Raw genomic sequence first — 13,722 nt, 5'->3', positions numbered from 1 at the left:
GGATAATTTGATTCAGTGACACCTACTCACTTGCAAATGTATATTCATAGGTCCTATAAGGGTAAAAAATTAAAGAAGTGAATTATGACTTCAAACATGTGGCAGGCCTTTCAGCCCGATCAAAAGGAGTAAAAGTCGGAGAATATGTGGCCCTGCCGCCTACAGCACCACCCCCTTATAAGGATACAAAAGACTCCAGAAATCTATATAAAGAGATACAACACCTATTACAAAAAAAAGCAGTAGTGGGCATTCATACTCCAGGAGAAAAAACAGGATCTTCAAATTCCACCATAGGGGAAACTTTACCACCCCCATTTCCCAGGGTAAAAGGTAAAAGTAGTACAGATAGTTTGGATAAGGCGCCCATGAAAACAGTACCTCCGAGAGGTCAAACTTGAAGATGAGGATGCACCACTAAAGATATACAGGGCATGTTGAAGCTACACTTCCATTTAAATAAGATGACAATAAACAAGAATTACAGACACAATTACAGTTGCATCAGCATACATTTCTCTATGAGAGGAATAATGCCAATAGGGAGGACATTTTACACAACACCCCTCACACTCATCCCAACTGAGTCCTATATTAGGGCCCACTTTTGGGATATTAGAATCCCTGCATATGTCACAAGGCTATGAGGGTGACATTTTGATGGGAGTAGATTAGCCTTGCCCCTTGTGATCTTTGATGAGACTATTGATCCTGTTGGATTGGGGGCAGGTGCACACAGGCATACAGATTGACAAGAGAAGCAATACAACAATTTGAGATAGAACAGAGGGCACTTGAATGTTGGCAGGAGGAAGAAATAAGTAGAGAAGAGCCAGAGAGGGAAGAACAGGAACTTAACAGACTAAATAGTCGTCTGAACAAGGCATGTGCCTTGCCTGACTGAATGTTAGACTCATGTGAGAAGAAAGAAGTATGAAATAGAAGGAGGTTGCAAGGGAATTTGAGTGGGATTCTGAATGGGAAGCAGCAAAGGAAGAGAGAGTGAGGCAGCTCAGTTGAGGTTGAAAGGCACTCATGGAAATCCCAACCAACTGAAAGGTACTATAAGAGGAAAAGGAAATATACTTTTCAGGAAAAAGTCAGTTCGGATGAAGATGATGATGAAGATGAGAGAAGTTATTCTAGTTTGAACAGTCTTATGGTTAGTAGAAGAGTAAAACAGGAATGTATCACACCCAACATTGTGGCCATTTTAGGGGAAGAGTCCTCGTACCATGTGTTGCCCTTCCCTAATGACTTAGCAGACTACACGGACGACCATCATGAGAAATTTGCCCCATGGCCCAAGATGGTTCTTTTGTCCCAAGGGATTTAGCTGCAGATCAAGATTGCACAGAGGGGGCTCAGGACCCCACCCTCAAGATAGGACTATGAGTACATGAAAGGATCCTTGAGTGTCTAGCAACAATATGCAGAGAAATTTGATAACCAGCACCCCCCCGGGGAAACGTGAAACACTGAACATATTACCTTTGATACATCCGGGCACTGGCAGTCACCCCCCTGTGTATGTCCTATGGCAACATATGGATAAAGAAAATTTTAAAAAGCAGTTACCACCCTTGACAGAGGGTGCATCCTAAAGGATAACCGCTTTCATGCAGTACACGAGGTGTGGTCTTAACTATGGGAGATTAAAGAGCCTCCTTGCCAGTATTGTAGGGGGATCATGTTAATGCTATATTTCACCATATTATACCAGCAAGTCAGCCACTAAATAGGATAACACTGGCAAGTAATATTAGGGATGATGAAGAGTTTAATAACATATGTCCAGCATTATGGAACCATTTAACCGTAAGATACCCGGATATCCCCGATGTAGGGGGAATGATGAGTCAGACTATGGGAAAAGATGAAAGCTTTAGAATATATGGACAGGATGAAAAAGATATGGACGATGAAGATGCGGAAATACAACCTGCAGAACTATCGAATGTTTTTTTTACAATGGTCTGCCTGAAGACATACAAAATAAATTAGATGCTGCTGTAGCAACTGAAACTAATGATTGTCCAGAGATACAAGGCAATTATTTTACATTATGTAAAAAACACAAAGAGAAGGAGAAAGGAACATATGAATGTACTGCTGGTACGCTGGTTAGAAGTTAGAAAAGCAGGTAAAAAAAAAAAGGGGCAGTGGGAATGAATATTGTAGCTTAAGCAGTTGGAGCTGAAGTCCCTCCAATGATAGCACCACAACCATTATATGCAGCCCCTGTGGAGCCTGCTGCACAAATAGTGCCATATCTGCAGTGTCTCCAATTACAACAACAAGGTATAGGTAGAGGAAGTGGACAAATGAGAAGAGGAGATAAAAGAAATGACATGACATGTTTCTGCTGTGGGGGGAAGGACACCTTATAGCGGAATGTTGTTTTAGAAAGTCCAAGTAAGACAACATCATGCAATTATCAATATCAACTACAACAAGGCACCTTTTACTATGGTCCTCAGGCTCCTTTAGGTCAACAGCACCTGCCTGTGCAGCTGATCCAGCAAGTGTCAGCACAATTACAGCTGCAGACACTGATGTGCTACCAGCAAACCCCCCAGCAGACCTTACCTCCTCCCTCGGGATCAGTGCAAATGCCTGCACCGCTGGTGCTGCCCTGACAAATGATTGGAGGAACTATTGTACAATGAGGCAATCAATTTCTATATACACAATGACAGTCGTGACCCAAGACCCTAATGTGCCCTATTATATCTAGGACCTCCAATTACCACCCGGAGCCAGCAGCACAAATGTGCATACTGGGGGGAAATAGATGTTTTTGAGCGACACATGGGCCACAAAATCATGCATCAGAGATCCAGGATTGTCACTTTCAAATAAATATTTGGCCACATAGGGGTTCCAACTTGAAATAATGACAGTACCATTACCCTGTGACATTCCAGTCCAAATTGGCGATATACTAACTTCTGAATCATTGTTATATGCCCCGCAGGCCCCTGAAAATGTATTGGGTAGATACCCGTTACATAAATATAATAATATGACAACAACATTTTGTCCGAGTGGATCAATGTTTTGTTCCACTTCCAGGATACCATTAAAATGCATGACCCTCAGAACAGCATCAGAAAAACGGCATGCCTCAAATAAGAGGGGTCCCGTTGAATATGTCCCTTATTCAAGCAGGGATAGAGCATTGTATAATGATTGAACCAATATTGACAGGCAAGTGGTTAGAGATCCAAAATTCTGTTCAGATCAGAATACCCCAAAGATGAAGGCGAAGATGTACTAAAAAGATGACAAGCAAATTTGGCATATTGGAAACAGTAGACCAGTGTCAGGGAAGAAGATCAGTTATAATATTCACCACACCAGGTACGAGAGTATCCGACACAACAGATGACATTGTTTAATGGTGATTTGAGATCTACGGAGAATGTGAATTAAGAAGAAGCAGGCACAGATATGCAGGTGGAGACACAGCCCTTCTCCCAAATTGCCAAGGACCACTGTAGAGGATGTGAATGCCTGTCTTGCTGGCGTGCCATCCCAGCTATGGTCCTTGGATCGAAATGATGCAGGACTGATATTAAGTGCAGAACCGTTTAAAATAAAACTAAAAGATAACATGCAACACCCCAGAGTAAGACAGTACCCTATCTTTTGTGAAGCCCAGGAAGGAATAAGCATAACTATACAAGCATTGGTTAGAAAAGGGGTTTTGCATCCCTCTTGTTCCCCATGTGATGCACCAATTTTTCCCATGCACAAAGCTAAGGATGGTCCAGGATGTCTGACATTTGAACACTATTGTAGTACAAGAATTTCCAGTGGTTCCTGATACTTCAGTTTACCTCACAAACATACCCAAGGATGCAAAGTGTGTTACTGTCAGACTTGAACAATGCTTTTTATGGTGTGCCATTACATCAAGAGTCATTATTGGACTTCTTGCACATTTTCTGGGACTCAGTATTTATATTTTCATTTACCTCAATGGTATTGCGAGTCCCCATCAGTTTTTAACAGCGTCCTCAGAAATGATCTGACCAATTTTCAATGTGACAGCACAATTTCACAGTACATTGATGACTTACTTATATGTAGCCCCACCCGAGAGGAGTGCATCCAAGATACTGTGAACTTGTTAACAGTCCTAGCACACAAGGGATACAAGGTTGAGAGGAAAAAAAATGCGGTTTGCACAGGAAGTTGTTCAGTATTTAGCCCAATTGATCTCAGAAAATGGGAGACAGATAAGGGGAAACAGATTGCTAGCGGTCTGCAACTACACAAAGCTAAGAGCTTCTAACAGCTCAAAGAGCATCCCAATATGAAGTAATACTTTCCAATGCTGCTATTACAATAGTGCGTGTTCACTATGTCAACCCTGCCCAATTTCCAGTAGAACTGTTAAGACACAGACCATGATTGTGCTACACGAGGAACAACACGTTGCCCTAGCACAGGGTTCTGCAAAGTCAGTTCTGGAGAGCCGGGTCCATGCCAGATTTTTAGCATATCCACATTTAGAAACAAGATGTTTCAGAAATCTACATTTTTTTAAATGTGGATATGCTAAAAATCTATCATGGACCCGGCTCTCCAGGACTGACTTTGCAGAACCCTGCCCTAAAACAAGGGACACCAATTGAAGAAAGCAGAGCACTATATGGTGATGGATCTTCTATGATAGATCAGGCAACAGTGCTTTGACACACAGGTGCAGCCACAGTGGAACAGACAGGTACTTTCCCTAATGCGATGTTTTCAGTACTGCATTACTTACCATTACCTTCACACGTCTCGGCCCAAGGAGCAGAATTACATGCCCTGGTACACACATTACAATTGATGTATCCAGATATTGTTACAATATGTACGAACTTACCATATGTAGCCTCTACTGTCCATTCTGGGGTAACAAGGTGGCAGAGAAGAGGTTTTCAGAAGAGTGACGGTACCACAGTAGCTCATGGCCCCTCTCCTACAACAACTAATAATAGAACTGCAAACAGGGAGGAACAAAGCAGTGGTAAAATGCCAAGTGCATACAGATTCTGTGTCACAGGGCAACAACATAGCCGACCAGGCAGTCAAAGAGGCTGGGCAGATGGCTAATATCATATGTACAGCGCAGACGTGACACAGAGGGGGTTGATGTCCCCTGTATGACATTAGCAGCATACCACGCATGTTTGGGAACAGAGAAGATGTAGGATATCCACTGATTTTTGGTATAGTCATAGATATGGGCAAACTAGTGATGCCCCAGAAACTGCTCCATTTAGCATTACCGCAATTACACTTACCAACACATACCCCTAAAATACATTGTAGGACACCATATCAGCAGACTGGTTTGTTTCAGACCGTTAGAAATTAACGGATAGTTTTGTATATCAGTGTCTTATATGTAAATAATACAGTTCATCCAGACCACCAGCATTAACACCATCATCCATACCTAGGCCAGAGGGTCCTTTCCAAGAATTACACATTTACTTTGTAGATATGGTCAACAGATGTTACACCATGAGGTACATGATAGTGGTAGTTTGTCCTTTCTCTAGATGGATACAATCAGGCTCATGCCAGGCTGCTGAGGGGAAAAAGGGTGCTAAATTCATTCTAAAAGTAGTAATAACAAGATGGGGCATTCCCAAGGCCATCGGCTCAGACAATGCCACACATTTTAGTAAGAAGATCTTTGAATGCATTACCCAAATGTTGGGAATACAGCACACCCTTGTCTCTGCCTCTCACTCCCAAAGTAATGGGATACTGGAATGCCTGAATTGCGCACTAAAAGATAAAATAAGGAAGAGATCAGTAGCACTGAACAGAAATTGGCTACATTGTTTGCCCATGGAATTATTTTCCCATAGGAATGCTCAATTCCCCTGACCTTCACCTAATGCCACACCAGAGTGTCACATTCAAAGCAATGCCAATGGGACATCCCACATAGGAAATATACAGATGCACATAAAACTGTTGATGTGGTATGGTAAGAAATGTCAGCATATGCTCGGCCTTAACAGGCGCTGTCAAGGTTTTTTCTAAAAAGGTTCACCTACAACAAGCAAGCTCCCCCATGCCACCTGTGGTACCATGGCAACAAACTTGTCCCGGGCTTACAAGTACTTGTCAAGAATTTGGTTTGACAATAAAAGTATACACACTTCTTGGGACCCTACACAGACTACTTCAACAGTCGTAAAGGTCCACAAGTTGAAACACTGGATACACAAGACAGATATCAGACCCGCTCAACACAATGTCCTTTCTCCTTGCTAGAAGTAAGGAGAGGGTGGTATGGACTGCCCTTAAATAGACTTAAAAGAGTATTGTCCCAGGCGTGGTGAGATCTTTATTGGGACAATAAGCCCTCTATTCTAAAATATTGTTTCTATTAATGTGTATATTTGTTGCCTTTGTGTTGATGGCGAATACCCTCCTAAAGGATAAGGACCCACTAGGTAGTCAAATGTTGTTGACCCCCTCCTTAAGAGACAAGGGTTTGCCAGGTAGTTTGATGAATGAAATGTTGCTGACCCCCTCTTTAAGAGACAAGGGTTTGCCAGGCAGTCTGATGAATGGAACACCACAAGCACCAGTAACTCCTTCAGTATTTACAGATGCAACTGACAAATTATTAAGGTCAAAAAGAGAAATTTCTCAGCACTCTATGCATCCCTTGTGGCACCAAAACATGTGGTACATATGTTTACATGACAGCTACAGCACATTCAAATGCATCATGCTTTGTACCCTCATACCACATGCTGTTGATACTCAAAAACTAAGAAGGGTTCAAGAATGCATATTCCCCATATTTTTTAGAACACTGATGTAATGTTAAATCAAAGGGAGAGTGCAATTTCATGGTTGGAACTTTACAACACTAAAATGGAATTCCATAGCAATGTTACAGGAATGTTCTCAATCAATGTTTCAGGATTGTAGTCTGTTTGAAAAGTCATGAATTCTCAGACAACCGAAATGAATACTGAAAACAGTCACTGATGCAGGGCTGAAGACTAGGAAATGGAATAATGAGAATGAGTCCACCTGTGAACCCTGGCCTCAGTTAACATTCCAGGCCCAGGCTTATGTCGGGGGCAGTGGCAAGGGAATATGATGATGGACTGGCGCAGAAGGGTGTTAAAGGAAAGGTATAATGATGATACAGCATATCGGACATGTACAAATTGTACCCATATATGGGATTCTGAGGTATTCTCATATACCTTTTTGGATCCAGTTTATCCCCTATACAAAATTTGCCTTCCAAAGAATACTCAGTGTGTTTTAGAGGAAATGGGGGACAGAGTAGGAATGAATAAGAACTGCAAATAGATATGGCTTCCGTACAGAAAGGCCTTGCAGCATTGATGGATACTTATTGGGTATGTGGTACGTTAACATATATCCAGTTGTCAATAAGCTGGAAGGGTCTGTGTTCCGTTGCCATTTTGTCCCAGATATGGATAGTTCCACTTCATGACAACAGAACAGTGGAAGATATATATGTGCTGCACAGGAGTGACAACGTGCGCTAGTACATAGATGGAAGAGGGATGTCCGGTAATACTTCACCCTAGATATGCAATCAGTGCCGGATGAGTACAGGTTGTGGAATGGAACTCCGGTATGGTTTGGTAGCATTGCTCTAGGAGGATTAATGCCTGTCCCACAATCTATAGTCAATGCCCATTGTTTACAACTGACCAGATAGGAGTTAATTCTACTAGTAAACAGAACAGAGGATTGATTCAATCCCATCAAAGAAGAGCGTTGGCCTATGCGCATCACCATTATGCAAAACAGGAGGTTGTTGGGCATGCTAACTGCCATTGAAGGTGGGGTGGTGGGGGAGCAGAAGTCCCCTAGTGGTTAGTTTTCCAGCTGGTTCTCATGGCTACCATCTTGGCTATCAGGCCTGTAAAAAGCCTTATTACCAATGACAATAGTCTTATTATTATGATGCTGCTGCTTCTTCAAAACAATACTGCAATGCTGCCAGAAATGAGCAACAAAGACAGGCAATCAAGAAAAGAGAATCATATAGGACACAAGGATATAAGTGTTGAAAATTCAACAAGAGGGGGGAATATGGAGCTCTGAAACAGAACCTTAACTTCATCTTGTGAAGAGATTCCATTTTGTGCCACTCGACCAAACGTGAAAGTGGAAAACAAACCCATAAATTATGTGCTACGCCGGAGTTTTAGTACATACATTAGTTACAAGGCGTAGGCAGAGAAAGAAAACAAACAGTTTCAAGAAACAGAACAGGTTATCTAGAAGCAGCAGGACACCCAGAGCCCAGGGAGTGTAGGTCATCACATACAAAAAAGAGACTGAGAAAGAAATCACATGACTAACAGATGTGCTTGCAGGATTGTAACGTATGCATCAGCTATTGTATTCAATGCCTGTTGAAGTTTATAAATATTGGACGCAGACAGATAATCTTTGAGACTCTGCCTTGTATGTGACTTTGCATACCAAACTACATTGGATCTCCGGGCCAGGAAATAAAAGTCTATCCTTGTGAACCCAAACAGGAACGCTGTAATCATTTCTGTGGGCAAGGGGAGACAATTCTATGTCAGGACCGGAGGCTCCGATTATGCTTTCTCTTTCTTTACTGACTTAAACAGCAGCCAATCAAATACAAGTAACAGAAAAAAACTACAACACCCAGGATGCCTAACATCCTGTCACATGGTCCAATCACCATCCATGTCCTCTGCTATGAGTCCTTTGACCTATGAAGTCACTTCCTCTTTCTTTGCTGCTTAGCAGCAGATAAGTACACGTTTATTTTCTCTCCTGTATTATCGATGTTTTAAGAGTGTTTTAAATTGTGTATTTTGTTTAGATAAGCGTCGCGATTCAGTGCGCTTTCATAGTATTTGTTTAAGCGCTCTCGCGCGCCGTATTATTGGCGTTTTGCCAATAAATGCAGCCCGACTTTTTTGTGGAGCGGGAGCTGAGCTGCCCTCGGGCAGCCTCTTTTCTATTTTTAGCGCGCGCACGCATTTTTGAGCTGATCTCTTTCCAGATTTGGAAATCGATCGGCTCGTGTGTGCTGCGTGCTCGTCTGTGCCTGTTTTCCTTCACTTGGAACTTGCTCCCTGACGCGCAGCAGACTAATAGCTGACTGGGTTGTAAAATAAAGACCAGGCTACTGCCTAGAGTGCTTTTCAGGTCGCTCCCTCCACACTTTAATTCAAGGGCTCCTTTTCCTGGCCTGAACTTGGGGTTTTTGCACTCCCCCGGTTGGGCTCTTCTTCTAAAATAACTTCTTTTAAAATAATTATTCTCCTCAATAATATTACTGCTCTATTGAACCATGGCTCAATGGGATGAGCAAGAAGCCGAGTACTACACAGAGGAGTTGGGCAATCTGGTGGAAGCCCTTGATACCAGGGTCCAACAATCAGTTAATGATGCTCTAGTGAGAGCTCTAGGCCCATTTTCTGGGCAAATATTTGACCTTGCTCAATCACAGGGTTGGTCTCAGGGACAACAAGAACCTAAAAAAGTAAAAGATAACGCAAAAAATCTGGAACCAGGAGCAGAGGTCAGTGCTATCCATGCTGACGCTTTCGAGAAACTGCGGAAAAAAACGCAGTTGTGAACACAATTACAGTTCGAAAAAAGGAACACCCCTTTCTACCTCTTCCTCTGATAAAACTTCCTCCTATGACGACTCAGATGTTTCTGATGTTCCTGTACCGAGTAAGAAAATGCCCCCCCCCGTTCCAGGTTCTGGACTTTGATCCTACAGAAATTATTCATCCCAGGTCTTCCAATTGGGTTCCCCCTCCCGAAGTAGCGCAGTATGTCCAAGCCAATTTGCGAAAAAGCTTTGATAAAGAAGTTAGATCACACCTGAAAGCGGAGTGCCCCAGACCTGACCAGGAGGGCAAGGTTTCTGAGACTCCAGAGATAGACCCCACCATGGTCACCATCATGAAAAAATTTGTTAAAGATCCCAAAAAAGGTTTAGACCGTTCATGTCATAGCTGGCAAGACAAACTATTGGACCTTTCAGGACCTTTGACTAAGATCCTGGAATTGGCGCATGTAGCCAAGGAATCCGGTGGACACTGATGTCCTTATCGGGTGGGCACAAAGAGCTGTGTGTCTTTTAGGAAATTCTAACTGTGCCATTTCAGCAGAACGAAGGAAATCAGTGCTTATGCGCATTGATCCCAAATTATTGGATATTGCGTCCTCAGAAGCGGGTCCTTCGGCTGAAGGCCTGCTCTTTGGATCCTCATTCATCAAGGACCTAGCCAAGTTCTGCTCCACCTTTACTTCCCTTGACAAAGCACAAATGTCACTCAAGGTTTTCAAACGAGGCCTTTTTGGCAGGGCCGGTCGTTATGTGGGACGTATGTCCGGCCGCTGCTCCTTTAACAGTCCCCAAAACTACTACCCTAGAGGCAGAGGTGGTTGGTACGGAGATCAAGACTCCACCTTCTACCCCACGCGACCCAGAGGGGGTCATCCCCGCTTCCGCAGAGGTCATCACAGGGGGCAACAAGGAGCCATTCAAGACTCAAGTTTCACAGGTGAGCATCATTCATTTTTCTCAGGTCAAACTTGGGGGCAGAATTGCATCTTGCTTAACAATTTGGAAACTGATATCCAGAGATCCGTGGGTTCTCCAAATGGTAGAGGGATTTCGACTGGAGTTTGTCAGTACCCCCAAACAACTCTCCCCCCCATTACTAATGTGTTTTTCCCAAGCAAATCAAGATTTTATAGACAAAGAAGTGCAAGCTCTCTTAGACAAAGGAACTGTACAATTTGCTTCCCCTCATCCTTTCGGTTTCCTCAGCCCTATTTTTGTAGTAGACAAAAAGGGAGGAGGTCACCGCTTAGTCTTGAACCTAAAGGCTTTCAACCAGTGGATCCTATACAGGCATTTCAAGATGGAGGTTATCCACATGCTAAGGGACATCCTGTTAGAAGGGGATTGGATGGTGCGTCTGGATCTAAAAGATGCTTATTTATCGACTCCAATTTTTCCTCCTCACAGGAGATTTCTACAATTTCAGTGGAAGGGTCAATGCCTGGAATTCCTGGCACTCCCATTCGGTCTATCGTCAGCCCCTTGGTGCTTCACGAAGTTACTGAGACCAGTGATGGAATGCCTCAGAACCAAGGGAGTCAGATTGATTATATATCTGGACGATATTCAGCTGATGGCTCAGTCCCCTCAAGTCCTAATCTCGCACTTGGATTGGACCATCCGTCTCCTACAGGATTTAGGTTTCCTGATCAATATACAGAAGTCATTGTTGAAGCCTTCACAGATAATAGAGTTTCTGGGATTCCAGATAAATTCCACTTTATGTCAACTTCTTCTTCCCTCTCAGAAGATACGCAACATCAAGAGGGAATTGAGATCAGTTTTAACCTACCAGACCGTATCATTGAGGACCATAGCCAGAATAGTGGGCTTATTAGCGTAATCTATTCAGGCGATATTCCCTGCACCCCTACATTATCGAGCACTTCAAAGGCTCAAGATCAGGCATTTACAACAAGGTCTGAGTTATTCAGAACAAATCCCATTGACTACCGAAGTAAGATTGGAAATTCAATGGTGTCTTCATCACATGGAAGCTTGGAATGGCAGAGCGATTTTTGGCTCTCGTCCGGAGGTAGTGATAGAATCCAATGCCAGCAGATGGGGTTGGGGAGCTCGCTGCAACTCCCTAGTGACGGGGGACAGATGGTCAGAGTGGGAACAATCCCTTCACATCAATTGTCTGGAACTTCTAGCGGGTTCATTTGCCATAAAGAGCCTCTCCCCACAGAAAACAGACTGTTGCATGCTATTACGGATGGACAATATATCAGCAGTGAGGTAGGTCAACAAATTGGGAGGCACGAAGTCCAGAATCCTGGCAGAGATTGCCAAGGATTTCTGGCATTATTGCCTAACTCAGCGTTTAGTGGTCATTGCGGAATACCTGCCTGGGGACCAGAATGTCATAGCAGACTGGAACTCCAGATACCTATCAGACTCCAGTGACTTGAAGTTGGATCCTCTGATTTGTGCCCAGATAGTCCAGGAATGGGGCAATTGCGAAGTGGACCTGTTTGCCTCACAACTCAACTGCCAAATTCAAATATTTTACAGTTGGCGTCCAGACCCTTATGCTTTAAATACAGATGCCTTTCTTCAGGACTGGTCCCAGTTTCGAGGTTATGCGTTTCCTCCTTTTCTGATGATTGCCAGAGTTCTGTCTCAAGTGCAGAGACAGAAAACAGAGATTGTTCTGGTGACTTCGTTTTGGAGAGCACAGCCTTGGTTCCCCAGTGCTCTTCATTTAGCCTGTGACTCTCCTCTTCTGATTCCTCCACGTCCAAATCTTCTTTTGAGTCCAGAGGGCCTTCAACATCCTCTGATCTGGTCAGGGAAGTTAACACTTCTAATCTGGTTAATTTCAGGTCGAGATGGAATATCCCAGATGTTTCGCAACAAGCTGCGGAGTTCATTAAACAGGCCTGGGCCAGTAGTACCCATAAGAGATATGATTCAGCCTGGTGCAGATGGTCTAGTTGGTGTGATGGAAGGGGTGCCAATCCAGTGGAAGCACATATTCGTTTGATAGTTAACTTTCTAGCAGAACTAGCTAGCTCAGGTTTGGCTTATCAGACAGTCAATAATTTTAGATCTGCCAGTTCAGCAGGACATTCGCAGTCAGAAGGTAAGCCCATTGGAGAACATCCATTAATTTGCAGGCTTTTTAGGGGTATACGTCTTTCAAAACCCCCTCAAGCTAAATATACTGTTTTATGGGATGTTAATATTATTTAAAAATTCCTTGATTCTTGGCCTGCCAACAGATATTTGTCTCGCAAGCAGCTTTCAGCTAAGCTAACCATGCTTTTATGCCTTGTCTCTTGCAAAAGAGTTTCGGACGTCAGAGCCTTAGATTTAGCAGGTAGAACTTTTTCACCAGAAGGAGTCTCCTTTTCGGTGACAAGAAGAACTAAAACAAATTGCAGGTCAGTATCCTATCCAGTTTATACGGAAAATTCAAAATTATGTGTTGTTCAGTGTTTAAAGGATTATGAAGTTGTCACAGAAGAATTTCAACAGGATGCTAAAGGTCAATTGTTAATTGCTTTGCAAAAACCTTTTAAACCCATTTCCTCAGCTACTTTAGCTAGATGGATGAGATGGCTGATGAGTGAATCAGGTATTGATACCTCTGTTTTTGGGGCCCATTCTGCTAGGGGGGCTATGGCTTCAAAATCATTTGCCTTAGGTTCTTGTTTAGAGGACATAATGAAAGCTGCAGATTGGTCTTCAGAAAATACTTTTCGTATGTTTTATCATAAACCTGTATTGGATGTAGCTAGTGTGTTGATGGAACAGCTTTAAACTAGCATAATCGGAGCCTCCGGTCCTGACATAGAATAAAAAAATGTCTAGCTATCGCGTCAAGAATTTTCATTTCTATTAAGGACACGGAGGCGAGGATTATCCCTCCTTTGTTATATATATGGAATATTTATTATCAATTATTGTGCATATCTGTTGATATATTGTCATTTAACCCTCCCATTATTTTCAATTATAAAGTTTGAGATAACGTATATTTTATGGGATATTACCTACCTGTTTATGGTTACAGCTTCTGATCAGAAGAACGCCTGAAATTCGTAACCTCAAGGAAAGATTGGGTTATAATG

At 42.9% G+C, this 13,722-nt stretch overlaps 1 long non-coding RNA gene across 1 annotated transcript in view; it reads left to right on the top strand.

Moving 5' to 3' along the window:
* Positions 1 to 13,722, top strand: part of LOC138261391 (uncharacterized) — a 72,446-nt gene that overhangs the window by 25,572 nt on the left and 33,152 nt on the right. The gene's annotated exons all lie outside the window — the stretch shown is intronic.

Source organism: Pleurodeles waltl, chromosome 10 (assembly GCF_031143425.1).
Source record: "Pleurodeles waltl isolate 20211129_DDA chromosome 10, aPleWal1.hap1.20221129, whole genome shotgun sequence".
In the NCBI taxonomy this organism is placed as follows: domain Eukaryota; kingdom Metazoa; phylum Chordata; class Amphibia; order Caudata; family Salamandridae; genus Pleurodeles; species Pleurodeles waltl.
This window is presented reverse-complemented; position numbering and strand designations above follow the sequence as displayed.